We start from the raw sequence: 12,048 nt of genomic DNA on the forward strand, positions 1-12,048 counted from the left end.
AAAACCACAGTGAGATATCATCTCACACCTGTCAGAATGGCTGTTATCAAAAAGACAAGAAATAACAAGTGTTGTCAAGGATGTGGAGAAAAGGGAACTCTCATGCACTGTTGGTGAGACTGTAAATTGGTATAGCCACTATGGAAAACAGTATGGAGGTTCTTTAAAAAAATTAAAAATAGAACTGCCATACAATCTGGCAATTCCATCTCTGGGTATTTATCCAAAGAAAACAAAGACACTAATTCGAAAAGATATATGCACCCCTATATTCATTGCAACACTGTTTACAATAGTCAATATATGGAAGCATCTAAGTGCTCATCAGCAGATGAATGGATATGGAGTACGTTGTAATTTGATATACAGGAAAGTCATATTTATTTTATAGGAACTGTACCAGTTTGGACTGAAAGGGTTAAGAGTTTGAAATGAAAAGAGAAGACCCCTGGGCCCCCAAATTTTACAGGCAAGAAGCAAGCAGAGAAAACCACTCAACTGAAGACATGGGCACTGTTTTATGGAACATAAAAGACATGGGCACTGTTTTATGGAACATAAAACAGAGGGTGAAATCATGCTCTGAGGAGAATCACTCCATGGGAGCAGAGGTGGATTGTAATTAATGGACACTTCCTGTCCTCAGAGCAGTAGGAATTGGTGACATATGCTCAGTGGATTTTAAGGTTGTTATGGATAAGTGACTATTGTGTGTCTCCTGTTCCCCCCCCTTTTGGAATGAGAAGGTCTACTTCAGTTATTGTCTCTGTTTCCCCATTATATGGTTGGGTGACAGTAGGGGAAGACCCCTTTTTGGTTTTTATTCATATGTCTCTGAAGTTAAGATGCTGCACCCAAAGAACTGGGTTTGAAGAAATTATTCTCATCTGGACCTGATGTAGATAAAGAAATCCTGGTCCTCAAGCCTGGGCCTGATACTATAATAGAATGAAATTTTGAAATTTGGGGGAGAGGGTTGAGTGTATTTTACCTGAGGGAAGGAATTGTGGACAGAGGGCAGAATATGTGTTTCCAAAATTGGTCACAAAAATACTTCTCATCCCACATGCTAGTTTGCAATGTGACTTTTCCTTGACTGTATTAATTATGGAGTCTGTTTCTCCTCTGCGGGTATCTGGGCTATCCCTGGTCCCTGTTTGACCAATAGAATACAGCAGAAATGACTTTTTGTATCTTCCCAGTCTTGGCTTTAAAAAGTCTTTAGTTTCTGTCTTCACCACTTGGAAGCCAGTGGCCCTATAAGAAGCCCCACTATGCTAAGACCACCATGCTGTTAAGAAGCCCAGACTAGCCATGTGGAGAGAGAACAGCCATATGGAGGAACCCTTAGACACCAGCAATGTGAGTGAAGCTGTCTTGGATCTTCAAGCCCAGCCCAGTTACCAGCTGACTGCTGCTGACTTAATGTCCCTTGTGCAGCAGCAGAACAATACTGACCCATATCCGAACCCATATATTCATGAGAAGATAAAATAGTTATTGTTTAAAACACTTTTGGAGAAGTTGGTCATGTAGCAATAACTTCCAGTCTTATAATTCTCTAGCTTCCCCTGCATCAGCTGTTCAGTTTCGTTGGTATGTGCCTGCCTGCAGTCCAGGAACAAACATAGCTGCTGTGCTTATTGGGCATGCTGATTTGTGCTGCCTATGCAATTGTAGTTTTTGATCAATTATCTCATTTTGTGTTCCTCCTCCAATTCTAAGTTGTTAATTTATTGACTCCATAGAAAATTTATTTCTTAATTTATTTCTTCATAGAAAACAAAAGAACAGAACAAAATACAACATGAAGCAAAATTTCCTTCCTTTGCTGCATTTTTCTCCTGTGAATACTTTTCCTGAAATATGTCTTATTTTTAGTTTAATAGTTTCCCTCCTTTCATTCTCAGAACTTTAATGAATTTGATTGTAATTTAATACATTTACAATCATTCAGTGTTTAGGTGGGAGGAGTGAACTTGAGTATATTCTGGAACAAGAAGTCCATTCATCCACATTCTAATCAACATTTACTCATTTATCTCCTTATTACTTCAACAAAAGGATTGTCTTACATAAAGCATCATATTAGGTCTTAAGCATATTCGGTAGGAGCTTACAATACAGTGAAGGAGGCAACCATTTAAACAGGTAACTAGCACAAGTCAAGGTGAAATGAAAGCTGAAAGGAAGTCGCATACGATGTGTAGTTTGGTCACAGAAATGTAGGTCTTAAATCTGATGTGGGAGTGTGGAGATAACTTCACAGGGAAGGGAACATGTGAGCACCTAGCACTTAGCATAGTGTGCTCAGGTAGGCATATGAAGTATATTTAATTGAAATGTTTAATCTTGAGTCTGGTATAAGTATGCCTTCAATAGGTAGACAAGATAAGATGGATTTTCATACCCAGAGAAAAGCAGGAATAATAGCTTGAAAGAGCCAACAGTGGTAGCAGGAAGTTTCATAGCGTATCTGGAATACTGGATTTGTGGAGTGATGAAGTGACCCATTTGGCTCTAAAAGGGCAAAGAAACTGATGGCAGAATATAAATAATTTGTAAGGAGATATATATATTTCTTTTTAGTTGATACTGGGAAGATCTAGAATATTCTTGAATATAGTGATGAAATATGAAAAGAAAATAATGATGGGTTATATTGACATGGAAATTGTTACAATATGAAAGATAAAGAATAGAGGAAAAGCAAAGAAAATTTCTAGATTTTTAGCTGGGGGACGAATATTTAGCTATTTTAGCAATGAAAACAAGCGATAAAGTGTTAAATATTGCAAAAAATCTGAATCAGAGTTTTCCAATTGAATCTGTTTTCATATAATATAATTAACACGGAAATTGTGGCAAAGGATGTTTCTGTGGTTCAGATACTCACTCTTGTCCTCCACAGCTATGATCCCATGACCTAGATTGTGAAATTGAGCTGCCACTTAGTCTGATTCATTAAACAACATCCTAAAAATAGCCACTGGAGTAGTAACATGAAATCTTACCAAATGGCTGTTAATGGGGATCTAAAAACCCATTATCTGGTAACTTAACGCATATTTCTTTTTTTCTGATAAAAATAGATTACTCAGATCATAGGTAGCTTTTAATTACATTTAAAGGAACTCACTGAACAAACTCATTTCTAGTGGAAATGCAATGAAATTCTTTTAGCCTCAATCCCAAGAAAAACGTGGTTAAATGATATTTCAAACCAAGCCAATTTATTGGATTTTATGGACAATATAGAAAATTTTATACCACACTTGTACCTGAAGTATTTGAAAAGAAATCCCATTGGATTCACAATTTTAATAATTCTTACATTTATGCCACATATTATATTATTCCATCACTTAAAAATTTTCTGAATTGTTAACTTATTTTCCCAACTTTCTCACTCCAGGCTTCTTACCTGCAGGTCTTCCCCTCTTGATTATGAAGGTCTCACCTGTTGTCTACTTATGAAAACTTCCTTTCAATAAGCGATAGAAATTTTATTCAGTGTTACAAATGAGTAAAAGATGAATGGACTTCTGGCTGTCCTGAGCCTTGAAATCCTAAATAAAAATCAACTTTCTGAACTGCAAAAAATCTTTTATTTCTCTCCTCCTTATTCCACTCTGTCGTCTAATGAAACTAAGTTCATTAAGGTGTCAGTGGTTGATATTTCTCCCTGAGCATATTTGCACTTTAAAGGCTTTTTGGACAAATATCTAAAATATTGAAATAAAAAATTTTCAAAGATTTTGAAGCATGAAATGCAGGAAAAATGGAAGAGATGACAGGTGGTCAACTTGAAATTTCATGAAGTGAGTTTTCTGGGGAAAGGAATTTAATAATTAGGGAACAAGTTTGGGGAAGAAGTGTCTTCCCAGGATTCAGAAATCACATCATACTGGGAACTATCAAAATTTTCACTTTATAAGGCCATCATTTGGTCAGCTAGTCACATTCCTTGTGTTTACATTATCTCAGCCCAGACCATCTGAAATTTAGTATATGTGCTGCCGAAGCGAGCACAGACCATCTGAAATTTAACTATGAAACAGACTAGTAAAGTTATCAATTATGAAGAAAAATCAAACAGGGGAAATACCTTTACTTAGAGTCAGTGGGAGTATTGGCACTTCTGTCTTATGAATGCCATGCTATTGGAAAACAGAGACAGTCAACATTGTAACTTGGAAATAAGAGCATACTATTAGATGTGGGCATAGAAAAAAAATAAATGCACAGAAAGGATTTAAAATTTTGACTTACACTGAGGGAAAAAAATGGCAAGTGGCAATGTTTTATTATGGTACTATGAAAAACAAACCTCCCAAATGTTCAAAACAAACAATTCCAGTATTACAAAATCTCATTAGCAATTAATCATACGAGTATATAGACACAAATGAGATTAGAAATAATATTTCTAGAAGGTACTTTAGTTCCAAATCTGCATGGACGTAGAAACCTTGAGCACATTAACATGACCTATTGTAATTAGAACTCAGCCAAGATAGGGCACTAAAGACAATTTATGGGATTGGAGCCCTGTAAGAGCTGCATAACCTGATGAATCATTTCCCCAAACTCTGCTGTAGTTCCAGGGCTCTCGTAATTCTGGTGATAAAAGCACCTAATGAAACAGTTCTGAGGAGGAAGCATGTTTATCAAACTTTACTAATTGTGTTATCCTTTCACTATCTCATAGCTGCACTGATGAGACCCTAAGGGAAGACTGTCTACTATCAAAGGAAGACTCCAATTCATCTCTACTTAAAAGGGGTAATTTTTCTCCTCTAAAAAAATAAGTTGGCAGTGAGAGGAAGATTATTCTTTTCTTTCAATCCAAGAGAAAATTGAATCTCAAACGGTAAAATAGTAAAAGGGTGTCTTAACCACTTCTTTCCTAATTTAGACCCCTTTGGCTACACTCCATTGGTTGTGCCAATAGTCCTCATTTCAGAGTAAAAGAAAAGCTATATGTCTGGATTTATTTTTAACTATCCAACTTGGTAAAGGTATATTAAAACACAAATACAACATACTATTTCAATTAGCATTGCAAAATTTATACCCAGTATTTTCTGCTTCTCCTCTTCTTATTCTTGTTTGTAGATTCAGAGAGAAGAAAATGGAACTGAAAATAGGATTTTTAAAAATATGTAATTTATTTTTATAGTCAGGTTTAAGTATAATTTATATACAGTAAAATTCATCTTTTTCAGGTGTGCAGTTCCATGAGTTTTGACAGATATATAGAGTTATGTAGCCACCACCACAGTCAAGCTGTAGAATACAAACATGGGCAATTTGTTTTAAAAAGTTCTTAGAGAAGGAGTGAGTTGAGGAATGATTGCAGTGGTAAAATGGAGTAAGTCAATTAGAGTGAGCAAAGCCATGAGAAAATAAGGCTGATTGTACAAAGGGAGGAAGAAAGAGGTGATTAAGAGAGAAAAGGTAAAGAAATAGTGAAATAAAGGACATGGGCAAGAATGCAAGAATGGCAAGAATGCAAGAATGGCACTCAAATGATCAGGGTTGGGGATTTGGACCCGTGAAGGAGATCCTGTATATATGGTCTCCTTACCACCCCTTTCATTTTTTCCAGTCTCCTCTGTTGATCTTTCTCTCATAATCCTGCATGGTGGGACACTGCTTTAAACCACCTGTGCCTTATGTTGACTGTTTAATCCAGTTAATATATGGAGTAGTAATTTTCAAACTTTAGTATGATTCAAATTGTCTGTGGAGCATTTAAAAGTTTGTATGATTAGACACAGCTCCCAAAGATCATGATTCAATAATTCGTATATGGGACTCCTTTTAAAAGGTTGAAAAAACACTGCAATTAGATTTTGGAAAACAGAGTAACATATTTTAGTATCAAGAGTACTTAAAGACACAAAATATGCCATGAAGTGAGCACACAATGAGACCTATTCCTGCTAAAATGCTAAGATGCACACTACTCAAAGAAGACCCCTCTAGGCCCAGCTGTTAGTCCTTGCCCCATAGAGAGGAGAATGAGTGGGATATCTGGCTGCAGAATTGGAACAGCTGCCAATTACTCATTGTGGTCTTCAACTCCTCTTTACTCTCCCTTCTTTCCATTTTGTATATTAGAATATCTTTCTCTCCATTCCCTTCTCACTCTTTAAATACATCTCCTCACACAGAAGGGGGCTGGTAGTCATTTATATTCAGACTAAAACCCATTCATTCTAGTTTATTAAGTCTCTTATTACCATTTTCTAATTATTTAACTCTAAAAAAACAAAAAAGATATTTTAACTCTTATAAAAGCAGGGACCACAAAACAGCAGCTTGCCAAATAAATGTATGTTTTATTCGGTAGATGATATTTTAAAAAATAATTTGAATTAGGTGCCAATATTTTAAAATGGAGATATTTTAGAAAAAAAAATGAAATTCCTCCTTGGTAAAATGTCTGTAATGGAAAATGCTTCAGAATAATCAGTATGTGCTACAGATCTGGCATATTAGCCTAGTTTTAGTCCTTGGTGGGTGAGATGATCAGCCAAATCGAGTAATTGGTAGAAAGGGCCGAGTACCTGAGACAGCTGTTTTAAGCCTCATTTTGCTTTCTTTCAAAAAGGGATTTTTAATGGTGAAATTCTGGTCTTTTTACTTATCTTGAATGAATGTTAGAACTAGTTTTCAGTAGTGAAACTAAAGGTATTCAGCAGGATGTATGCACCGGCTGCTCATGTATGTTTTAAAATCCTGCAGAGATGATTATGGGGCATGCCTGAGCACCCCAGGTTGTTCTCTAATCCATCCTTGTATATCCATTGGTTTAGGAGCTTTTAGGATTGCATCATACCAGCAAGAGGGTACAGAACAGTACCTCAGGAATCTTTCAGTTCCTGCCTTGAGTAAACCTTTAATAAGGCTGTGATCAGAGCACCTAAAAGGCCAGAGTGAGACATCTAGAAAGAACATTTTATATTAACTTTTTCTTTCCTTGCTTGCCACTCAGTGTATGTCTTAAAAAAAAGTCTGTGTGTGGCAGATTTTGGTCTAAAAGGTGCTTTCCTTGTAGTCTGGTAGTGAGTTTGTAGATGAGAAGCTAACCTGCATCACCCCAGACTTCTTTGGCCACCGCTGTTGTCTGGAAAAACCTAGAAGTTGTGCATTTCCAAACTGGATTATGTCCACTTGCAGTACTCCTCTTGAAAAATAAAGTTTGGCAACTCTAGGCCCCCACTATTTGAAAGGGAACAACCAGAAAGACCTGAGAAGTAGCTGCATCCTTTACTGAGTCATGTAATCTCTACTTTCCACAATAAACACCTCTTGCTCTTGCCTTAATCCCAGCCTGGTGCTCTTATTTACATTTCCTGCCTGGCCCCATGGGCATTGGTACCTGTGATCCCTCCACTGAAGGAATTTTAGATCCTGTGTGGGAGCAGATTTAAGCTTAGACCACTTATCTTGGTGTTCAAAATCATGTATATGAATAGCTCTGAAGATAAACTTACATTTATTCATTTTGGTTCTTAGAATGGATTAGATAGGCCTTGAGGCTCACTGAACTGTCCTTATTCATTTCTTTTCTCTTTCCTATTCTGTCATCTTATTCTTTCTCATCCTTTGCCCTTAATATCACAAAGCTGGGGCTCCAGAGGTTTTACCTCTCCCCACCCTCATAGTGCTAATGCTAGCTAATGGAAGCCATCTATAGCTCAGTGACCCATGGCTTTAAATAGGCCAGCAACTAGAGCACCAGAATTTAGAATGAGTAGTTGCTTCCAAAGTCCTCTGATGACTGTATGGAGGAGGGTACATCAAAGGAAGGATGCGGGTCCAGGACACAAAGTACAGCTGGTGGGAAATAAAGTCAGGAGTCTGTGACCCGTTGTGTGGTGTGTGTGTGTGTGTGTGTGTGTGTGTGTGTGTGTGTGTGTGTGTGTGTACATGTGCAAATTATGGTGAATATTGAAGAGTATGCAGGTACATGGAGTCAGGGAAAATTTGAAGTTTAAATAATGAATCATCAAAATGAAAAGAGAAAAAATGAGGCATTACTACTATACAAATGAAATGTTCGTCTCTGCCTTTTGAATAAGCTGCCACCTATGTATTATTTTTGTTTCTTAACATCTTTATTGGAGTATAATTGCTTTACATTGTTGTGTTAGTTGCTGGTGTATAACAAAGTGAATCAGCTATAAATATACATATATCCCCATATCCCCTCCCTCTTTCATCTCCCTCCCACCCTCCCTATCCCACTCCTCTAGGTGGTCACAAAGCACAGAGCTGATATCCCAGTGCTATGCCGCTGCTGCCCACTAGCTAGCTGTTTTACATTTGGTAGTGTATATATGTCAATGCCACTCTCTCACTTCGTCTCAGCTTACCCTTCCCCCTCCCCGTGTCCTCAAGTCCATTCTCTATGTCTGTCCCACCCCTAGGATCTTAAGAACCTTTTTGTTTTTTTTTTTAGATTCCATATATATGTGTTAGCATAAGGTATTTGTTTTTCTCTTTTTGACTTACTTCACTCTGTATGACAGACTCTAGGTTCATCCACTTCACTACAAATAACTCAATTTCATTTCTTTTTATGGCTGAGGAATATTCCATATTCCACATATTCCATATGTGCCACATCTTCTTTATCCATTCATCTGTCGAGGGACACTTAGGTTGCTTACATATCCTGGCTATTGTAAACAGTGCTGCACTGAACATTAAGGGACGTGACTTTTTAAAAAATTAAAAAAAAAATTTTTTTAATTTCTGAGATATACATTTTAAAGTAATAACTAGAATTATGACTTATAACATTATACCAGAACATATAAGATTTTTAGAAATTTCATGTAATGTCTGAAACATTTATATTAACATATTTCCATACAAGTAGCCCAAAGAAAGTTTAGTATTTTTTGTTTGTTTGTTTTCTATACTACAGGTTCTTATTAGTCATCAATTTTATACACATCAGTGTATACATGTCAATCCCAATCGCCCAATTCAGCACATCACCATCCCCACCCCACTGTGGTTTTCCCCCCTTGGTGTCCATACGTTTGTTCTCTACATCTGTGTCTCAACTTCTGCCCTGCAAACCGGTTCATCTGTACCATTTTTCTAGGTTCCACATACATGCGTTAATATGCGATATTAGTTTTTCTCTTTCTGACTCACTTCACTCTGTATGACAGTCTCTAGGTCCATTCACATCTCAACAAATGACTCAATTTCGTTCTTTTTTATGGCTGAGTAATATTCCATTGTATATATGTACCACATCTTCTTTATCCATTCGTCTGTTGGTGGGCATTTAGGTTGCTTCCATGACCTGCCTATTGTAAACAGTGCTGTAATGAACATTGGGGTGCATGTGTCTTTTTGAATTATGGTTTTCTCTGAGTATATGCCCAGTAGTGGGATTGCTGGATCATATGGTAATTCTATTTTTAGTTTTTTAAGGAACCTCCATACTGTTCTCCATAGTGGTTGTATCAATTTACATTCCCACCAGCAGTGCAAGAGGGTTCCCTTTCTCCACACCCTCACCAGCATTTATTGTTTGTAGATTTTTTGGTGATAGCCATTCTGACTGGTGCAGGGTGATACCTCATTGTAGTTTTGACTTGCATTTCTCTAATGATTAGTGATGTTGACTAGCTTTTCATGTGTTTGTTGGCAACCTGTATATCTTCTTTGAAGAAATGTCTATTTAGGTCTTCTGCGCATTTTTGGACTGGGTTGTTTGTTTTCTTGATATTGAGCTGCATTAGCTACTTGAATATTTTGGAGATTAACCTTTGTCAGTAGCTTCGTTTGCAAATATTTTCTCCCATTCTGAGGATTGTATTTTCGTCTTGTTTATGATTTCCTTTGCTGTGCAGAAGCATTGAAGTTTCATTAGATCCCATTTGTTTATTTTTGTTCTTATTTCTATTTCTGTAGGAGGTGGGTCAAAAAGGATCTTGCTGTGATTTATGTCATAGAGTGTTCTGCCTATGTTTTCTTCTAAGAGTTTTATGGTGTCTGGCCTTACATTTAGGTCTTTAATCCATTTTGAGTTTATTTTTGTTTGTGGTGTTAGGGCATGGTCTAATTTCATTCTTTTACATGTAGCTGTCCAGTTTTCCCAGCACCACTTATTGAAGAGGCTGTCTTTTCTCCCTTGTATATTCTTACCTCCTTTATCAAAGATAAGGTGACCATATGTACGTGGGTTTATATCTGGGCTTTCTATCCATTGATCTATATTTCTGTTTTTTTGCCAGTACCATACTGTAGCTTTGTAGTATAGTCTGAAGTCTGGGAGTCTGATTCTTCCAGATCTGTTTTTCTTTCTCAAGATTGCTTTGGTTATTCAGGGTCTTTTGGTTTTCCATACATATTGTGAAATTTTTTGTTGTAGTTCTGTGAAAAATGCCATTGGTAGTTTTATAGGGATTGCATTGAATCTGTAGGTTGCTTTGGGTATTATAGTCATTTTCACAATGTTGATTCTTCCGATCCAAGAACATGGTATATCTCTCCAGCTGTTGGTATCATCTTTAATTTCTTTTATCAGTGTCATATACTTTTCTGCATACAGGTCTTTTGTCTCCTTCGGTAGGTTTATTCCTTGGTATTTTATTCTTTTTGTTGCAGTGGTTGGTAATGGGAGTGCTTCCTTAATTTCTCTTTCAGATTTTTCATCATTAGTGTATAGGAATGCAAGAAATTTCTGTGCATTAATTTTGTATCCTGCTACTTTACCAGATTCATTGATTAGCTCTAGTAGTTTTCTGGTAGTATCTTTAGGATTCTCTATGTATACTCTCATGTCATCTGCAATCAGTGACAGTTTTACTTCTTTTCCAATATGGATGCCTTTTCTTTTTCATATCTGATTGCTGTGGCTAAAACTTGCAAAACTATGTTGAATAATAGTGCTGACAATGGGTAACCTTGTCTCGTTCCTGATGTTAGAGGAAATGGTTTCAGTTTTTCAATATTGAGAATAAGGTTGGCTGTGGGTTTGTCATATATGGCCTTTATTATGTTGGGTAAGTTCCCTCTATGCCTACTTTCTGGAGAGTTTTTATCAAAAATGGGTGTTGAATTTTGTCAAAAGCTTTTTCTGCATCTATTGAGGTTATCATATAGTTTTTATTCTTCAGTTTGTTAATATGGTGTATCACATTGATTGATTTGCATATATTAAAGAATCCTTGCATTTCTAGATAAATTCCACTTGATCATGGTGTATAATCCTTTTAATTTGCTGTTGGATTCTGTTTGCTAGTATTTTGTTGAGGATTTTTGCATCTATGATCATTAGTGATATTGGCCTGTAGTTTTCTTTTTTGGTGATATCTTTGTCTGGTTTTGGTATCAAGGTGATGGTGGCCTCATAGAATGAGTTTTGGAGTGTTCCTCACTCTGCTATATTTTGGAAGAGTTTGAGAAGGATAGGTGTTAGCTCTTCTCTAAATACTTGATAGAATTCGCCTGTGAAGCCATCTGGTCCTGGGCTTTTGTTTGTTGAAAGATTTTTAATCACAGTTTCAATTTCAGTGCTTGCAATTAATCTGTTTATATTTTCTATTTCTTCCTGGTTCAGTCTCAAAGGTTGTGCTTTCCTAAGAATTTTTCCATTTCTTCCAGGTTGTCCATGTTATTGGCAAATAGTTGCTTGTCTTAATCTCTCATGATCCTTTTTATTTCTGCAGTGTCAGTTGTTACTTCTCCTTTTTCATTTCTACTTCTGTTGATTTGAGTCTTCTCCCTTTTTTTCTTGATGAGTCTGGCAAATGGTTTATCAATTTTGTTTCTCTTCTTAAAGAACAAGCTTTTAGTTTTATTGATCTTTGCTATCGTTTCCTTCATTTCTTTTTCATTTATTTCTGATCTGATCTTTATTGTTTCTTTCCTTCTGCTAACTTTGGGGTTTTCTTTTTCGTCTTTCTGTATTTGCCTTAGGTATAAGGTTAGATTGTTTATTTGAGATCTTCCTTGTTTCTTGAGGTAGGATTGTATTGCTATAAACTTCCCTATTAGAACTGCTCTTGC

At 36.5% G+C, this 12,048-nt stretch overlaps 1 protein-coding gene across 1 annotated transcript in view; it reads left to right on the forward strand.

Moving 5' to 3' along the window:
* The window catches only part of LOC307184113 (uncharacterized protein), an 838,058-nt gene that overhangs the window by 57,223 nt on the left and 768,787 nt on the right, over nt 1-12,048 (forward strand). The window contains exon 2 of the mRNA XM_079917377.1: nt 4,712-4,785. The gene's annotated coding sequence lies outside the window, so the exon portion shown is untranslated. The remainder of the gene's footprint in view (nt 1-4,711; nt 4,786-12,048) is intronic.

This window comes from Stenella coeruleoalba, assembly GCF_951394435.1.
Source record: "Stenella coeruleoalba genome assembly, chromosome: 3".
NCBI classification, from domain to species: Eukaryota; Metazoa; Chordata; class Mammalia; order Artiodactyla; family Delphinidae; genus Stenella; species Stenella coeruleoalba.